This window comes from Mesoplodon bidens (genome assembly GCF_964165515.1).
Source record: "Mesoplodon bidens genome assembly, chromosome: 1".
Classification (NCBI taxonomy): Eukaryota; Metazoa; Chordata; class Mammalia; order Artiodactyla; family Ziphiidae; genus Mesoplodon; species Mesoplodon bidens.
In genome coordinates, this window is record NC_138176.1 from 181305808 (window position 1) to 181312852 (window position 7045).

The 7045-nt window shown below is 41.1% G+C and overlaps 1 pseudogene across 1 annotated transcript; it reads left to right on the forward strand.

Annotated features, from left to right (window-relative positions):
* The first annotated feature begins 2280 nt into the window (after positions 1-2280).
* On the forward strand, positions 2281-4672 carry LOC308617178 (heterogeneous nuclear ribonucleoprotein K-like; annotated as a pseudogene). The gene has a single exon. The product of its transcript is annotated as a heterogeneous nuclear ribonucleoprotein K-like (transcript).
* The last annotated feature ends 2373 nt before the right edge of the window (positions 4673-7045 follow it).

Here is a 7045-nt window from a genome sequence, read left to right on the forward strand (position 1 = left end):
TGAGCCTGCGTGCTGCAGCTACTGAAGCCCGCGTGCCTGGAGCCCGTGCTCTGCAACAAGAGAAGCCACCGCAATGAGAAGCCGGCGCACTGCAACGAAGAGTAGCCCCCGCTCGCAGCAGCTAGAGAAAGCCCGTGCGCAGCAACAAAGACCCAACGCAGCCAAAAATAAATAAATAAAATAATTAAATAATTAAAAAGAGTACAGCACCTTTTTTATTTATTTATTTTATTTTATTATTTTTTTTTGCGGTACGCGGGCCTCTCACTGTTGTGGCCTCTCCCATGGTGGAGCACAGGCTCCGGACGTGCAGACTCAGCGGCCATGGCTCATGGGCCCAGCCGCTCCGCGGCACGTGGGATCCTCCCGGGCCGGGGCACGAACCCGTGTCCCCTGCATTGGCAGGCGGACTCTCAACCACTGCGCCACCAGGGAAGCCCGGCAGCACCTTTTTTAAAAAAGAAAAACAACTGTAATTACCACTAGTAATTTGATGGTAACATCTTAAGCATGTAATTTTTCTATTTTTAAGGAATATTTACAAAGAATATAGCCTTATGATCAGTGTTACTAACTCAAAACACATGTATAATTTTATACCTCCTGATGTCTATGGCCTAATCACTTTTCAAAAGGGTCAGGCAGGTTTGTTGTGGCATACATCAAAATATGTTTCTGTATAGCCCGTGCTTTGTAAATATTTCCAGCTCAGTATTTGTGGACTCTTAAAAATTCTGCCCAGTTTTTCTTGACATAAAGAAAATTTATTTAGCTAATTTTGAAACTTTGTATTGACAAAGTTTAAAAAATTTATCTGAATTTGAATGATGAAGATGAGAAATTTTATCAGCTTGTCTAATGAAAGTGGCTGTCAACTTGATAAAACAATTTTCTCCTCACTCACACTATAACTTTACAGATCTCTTTCTCAGTCTTTTTGGACCTGTTTCTTTGTTTATTAGGAAGAATTGTTTTATATAATTTGATGCTGAAAATCTCGTATGGTTTTGAGAAAGAGAAAAGCTGTCCCCAACCTCCAGGAGTTGAGCTGGTACTCCCAGCAAGATCTTCATGTTCTTCTTTTGAAATAAACAATTTCACAGAACACTGACATCAGACAAGCTGCTCTGTGACCCTGATGGATCAAGACACAAATAAGACCACTTCATAACTACAGCTGGACACAGAGTAAATCATGAATGTGGGCTAAGCCACAAAAATGATCAAACATCCGGCTGTGCAGGCTGATCAGCATGCCTGCTGCTTCTTTACTCGTTACAGTTTTAGCCTCAGTCTTGATATCCCTCTGTCTAGGTAAGATTTAATAAGAGACCCAACCATAGAATTGCCCCACTTTCTGACAACATTCAGCCCAGAGCGAAGCCCTATTTCCTAACCCTCCCCCCAAATCACCTAATGCAAGTCCAAATCTAAAAATAAATTCTTCTGAATGAATGCCATTTTCATGAGATACCCCCTCCCCAAGGTGTGATTTCTCCCTCACACAATGAGCAGCACACACTGCAGGTTCAACCACAGTGGTGTCCCAGTGGAGGGTGTGACACCTTCTTTACTTCACCTATTAGTAATTTCAACTTAACTTGGCTAGAACATTGCAGGTAAACTTGATGTATCTTAATCTAGCTTTCCAGGTTCACATCTCTAATTTACACAGTATTTTCTCTCCAGATTTCCTCAATTTTTCGATATTCTTTTCTTTAGACATGTAATAGGTCCACAATAATTTTGTTAAAGGCTTGGCAATCTTCCTCCTTTCCAAGTATTTTAATAAATGTGATATTTATTATTTATTTATTTATTTATTTATTCATTCATTCATTTATTCATCATAGAAACATAGAAATGCTTATGGAAAGATGACAATCAAGTTTTTGTTTAGCTGGTGCATGTTTTGCCATTTGCTTGTAAGGCGTTTTGAAACTCTGAGGTTTCCTCTGAGTCAGCTCCCTGTAGGTAAACAAGTAGAAAGACCTGTGTCAGGGTACTGACATGGGGAAGCCAAAATTCCCAACTGTCAGTAAGTGAGGTCAGTGGAGAGACTGAGTCATGCTCCATCTATGTAATTCTTTGAATTCCTAGAGGAAAAGTTCATGGAGGAAACGGTTTTGAACAAAATGAGAAACAATCCTTTTGGTCATGTTTTATTTCTCAACATCATTTCCTGTTCTTAGACTAAAAGGTACCTATGACTGATAACATTTGCTCCAAATTCTCAGAAGATAAAGCTTGTTTTCCATGAAAGGTGTCATTATCCTGTTTCTCTGCTGCATCAACCTTGACGTCTTGCCTACTTCCTGCTTATTTGCGGCCTACAGGCTACTGCAGCACTAGGGTGTCAGTTGGTCCCTCCCAGAACACTTCAGTTCTGCCCTGTAAGGATGTATTTAATAACTGATTGGTGTGTCCCTTTAATACAAAAAAATGGAAACTGAACAGCCAGAGGAAGCCTTTACCAACACCGAAACCAATGGCGAACTTGGTAAACACCCTGCTGAAGATATGGAAGAGGAACAAGCTTTTAAAAGATCTAGAAACACTGATGAGATGGTTGAATTATGCATTCTGTTTCAGAGCAAGAATGCTGAGGCAGTGGTTGGAAAAGGAGGCAAGAATATTAAGGCTCTCCATACAGACTACAATGTCAGTGTTTCAGTCCCAGACAGCAGTGGCCCCGAGCGCACATTGAGTATCAGTGCTGATACTGCAACAGAGAAATTCTGAAGAAAATCATCCCTACCTTGGAAGAGGGCCTGCAGTTGCCATCACCCACTGCAATCAGCCAGCTCCCGCTAGAATCTGATGCTATGGAATGCTTAAATTACCAGCACTATAAAGGAGGCAACTTTGACTGTGAGTTGAGACTGTTGATTCATCAGAGTCTGGCTGGAGGAATTATTGGGGTCAAAGGTGCTAAAATCAAAGAATTTCAAGTGAACACTCAGACAGCAATCAAGCTTTTCCAGGAATGTTGTCCTCAATCCACTGACAGAGTAGTCCTTACTGGAGGAAAACCTTTTAAGGTTGTAGAGTGCATAAAGATCATCCTTGATCTTATATCAGAGTCTCCCATCAAAGGACGTTCTCAGCTGTATGATCCCAATTTTTACGATGAAACCTATGATTATGGTGGTTTTACAATGTTTGATGACTGCCGTGGACGTCCCTTGGGATTTCCCATGCGGGCAAGAGGTAGTTTTGACAGAATGCCTCCTCGTCGGGGTAGGCGTCCCATGCCTCCATCCAGAAGAGATTATGATGATATGAGCCCTCGTCAAGGACCTCCTTCTGGACGAGGTGGCCGGGGTGGTGGCAGAGCTCAGAATCTTCCTCCTTCTCCACCACCGCCTAGAGGAGGAGAGCTAATGGCTTATGACAGAAGAGGGAGACCTGGAGACCGTTATGATGGCATGGTTGGTTTCAGTGCTGATAAAACCTGGGACTCTGCCATAGATACATGGAGCCCATCAGAGTGACAGATGGCTTATGAACCACAGGGTGGCTCTGGACATGATTATTCCTATGCAGGGGGTCGTGGCTCATATGGTGATCTTGGTGGACCTATTATTACTACACAAGTAACTATTCCCAAAGATTTGGCTGGATTGATTATTGGCAAATGTGGTCAGTGGATTAAACAAACCTGTCATGAGTCAGGAGCTTCAATCAAAATTGATGAGCCTTTAGAAGGTTCCAAAGATCGGATCATTACCATTACAGGAACACAAGACCAGATACAGAATGCACAGTATTTGCTGCAGAACAGTGTGAAGAAGTATGCAGATGTTGAAGGATTCTAATGCAAGATATTTTTTTCTTTTTTATACTGTGAAGCAGTATTCTGGAAAGTTTTTCTAAGAATAGTGAAGAACTGAAGGAGTCCTGCATTTTTTTTTTAATCTGCTTCTGTTTAAAGAGCCAACATTCCTCTGCTTCATGGGTGCGCTGCATTTGAGGTGTAGCGAAATCTTTGCAGTTCACCAGATGAAATGTTTTAGTTCCTTACAAACAGGGTTGGGGGTTGGGGGAGGGTGTGCAAAAATGAACATTGAAATTTTGAAACAGCAGCAGAGTGAGTGAATTTTAATTTTTGCTCATTGTTGGTGGTTTAAAAAAAGTCCCCCCATGTAATTATTGTGAACACTTTGCTTTGTGGCCACTGTAACATTTGTGGTGGTGGGACAGGGAGGAAAAGTAACAATAGTCCATATGTCCCTGGCATCTATTCGGAGCAGTGTGCACAATGTAATGCTCTTTTGTAAGAAACATTTTATGATTTTTAAAATAAATTTAGTGAACCTGTTTTTGGTGGTCATTTTTTTTAAGACTTTTTTTTTTAACATCTTTTTTTTTTTTTTTCCCGGTACGCGGGCTTCTCACTGTTGTGGCCTCTCCCATTGCGGAACACAGGCTCCGGATGCGCAGGCTTAGCGGCCATGGCTCACGGGCCTAGCCGCTCCGCGGCATGTGGGATCTTCCCGGACCGGGGCACAAACCCGTGTCCCCTGCATCGGCAGGCAGACTCTCAACCACTGCGCCACCAGGGAAGCCCCTTTTTTAACATCTTTATTGGAGTATAATTGCTTTACAATGGTGTGTTAGTTTCTGCTTTATAACAAAGTGAGTCAGCTATACATATACATATATCCCCATATCCCCTCCCTCTTGAGTCTCCCTCCCACCCTCCCTATCCCACCCCTCTAGGTGGTCACAAACACCGAACTGATCTTCCCGTGTGATGCGGCTGCTTCCTACTAGCTATCTATTTTACATTTGGTAGTGTATATATAAGTCCATGCCACTCTCTCACCTCGTCCCAGCTTACCCTTCCCCCTCCCCTTGTCTTCAAGCCCATTTTCTACGTCTGCATGTTTATTCCTGTCCTGCCCCTAGGTTCTTCAGAACCATTTTTTTTTAGATGCCATATATATGTGTTAGCATACGGTATTTGTTTTTCTCTTTCTGACTTATTTCACTCTGTATGACAGACTCTAGGTCCATCCACCTCACTACAAATAACTCAATTTCATTTCTTTTTATGGCTGAGTAGTATTCCATTGTATATATTGCCACATCTTCTTTATCCATTCATCTGTAAGACGGTCATTTTTAAAATGGCTGAATTCCCCCCAAACTGCCCCCAAACTAAACACTAAGTTTAATTTTCAGTCCTCTGTTGGATATAAATAAATAAATCTCTTGTTTGACTTAGGCAAAATATCTTGACACATTCAAGGCAAAATATCTTGACACATTCGAAATATTCAAGGAATCACATTGGTGATTTCTTAAGTGATTTGAAAGTCCATTGCTTGGGAAGAAATTCCACCATACATTCATGCTTATAATAAGCTGGCGATTTTTGCTTGTTTTTGCAAATACTTGCCCCTACTTTGCAACGATTTTCTGCTTGTAATTGTGAAGAACCAAGGTGGGGAACAACACAACAGATGGAGTATTTGGTATAAGAATATACCAGAAGCCTAATGGTGGCAAGTTTTATTAATCAGAATAATACTTGGTTATGGAAGTGACTGATGCTAAATAAATTATGATTGTTTTTTATTAGATAATTTCTCACCTATAGACTTAAACTGTCAGCTTGGTAGTGTCTATTAGCTAAACTTTGTAAAATATATATATATATATATATATATATATATATATATATATATTCTTGTTTTTCCATTGTATGCAAATTGAAAGAAAGAGATGTACCATTTCTCTGTTGTATGTTGGATTATGTAGGAAATATTTGTGAACAATTCAAAAAAAGATGAAAAAAGTTCCTGTGGATGTTTTGTGTAGTATCTTAGCATTTGTATTGATAGTTAAAAGTTCACTTCCAAATAAAACTCCCATAATGCTAGGAAAAAAATTTTGTTTTCCTTGAGTTTGATGTAACTTTTATTTCACACTGTTACACAAGTTGGTGAATAGTAATATGACTGACTCAGCGTGAATTCCTTTAGTCTTATGAACCTATCATGAATTTCAAATGACAAAATCTAGATAAGCTGCATAAAAATGATCTGATTACTGCTTGGGTGTGGATATAATTCTATATCTTTTATCCCAGGAAGATGTCCACAAGGAAGCCCTTATTAAAACTATAGCACGTAGGGCTTCCCTGGTGGCGCAGTGGTTGAGAGTCCGCCTGCCGATGCAGGGGACACGGGTTCGTGCCCTGGTCTGGGAGGATCCCACATGCCGCAGAGCGGCTGTGCCTGTGAGCCATGGCCGTTGAGCCTGCGCGTCCGGAGCCTGTGTTCCGCAACGGGAGAGGCCACAACAGTGAGAGGCCCGCGTACCGCAAAAAACAAAACAAAACAAAACAAAACTATAGCATGTAGAAAGTAAATCCCTCATTTAAAATCATTTCAAACACCAAAGTATACAGTGTTGGTGTCTATTTATTAATGAAGAGCTTTCAGTTGCAGAAAACCTGAGTCAATGGGATTTAAACAATAATGCGGATTTATTGGCTCTTGTAACTGAAAACCAAAGGACGATCCCACATCAGACATGTTTTGGTTAAGAGCTTGGTTCTGTTTCTTCATTCTGGCTTTATCCCCAGCTGGACGTCACTCCACAGTCACAAAGATGCATGGTCATGAAGGGGCGATGGGCTTCCTTGTCTATTTCCAGGGTAGAAAGTGGCACTTCTTACATATCAAATGATATTTCCTGTTCTTCAGGCAGATTGAACTAAGGTACATTGACCATAGTTGCAAGGGGTTTGAGAATAGGCTGACTGACTGTCAACTGGAACTGTGGAAATGGATAAGTCCATTTTCACATCACAGTTACTGCGTGATTACTACATGGTTACCAGATATTTCATTAGGAAAGTCAGAGATCTATTGGGTAGGAGGAACAGAGGGAATAGATGCTGGTCAGGCCTGTCCAGGACTTTTCATTTTAAATCTTTGACCTATTGGAAGTGATATCCCATTTTACCTCTAAGTGGCAGTATTGGGCTAAAGACATGGGATCTAGACAGGTTGCAGTCATTCAATTCTTAGGT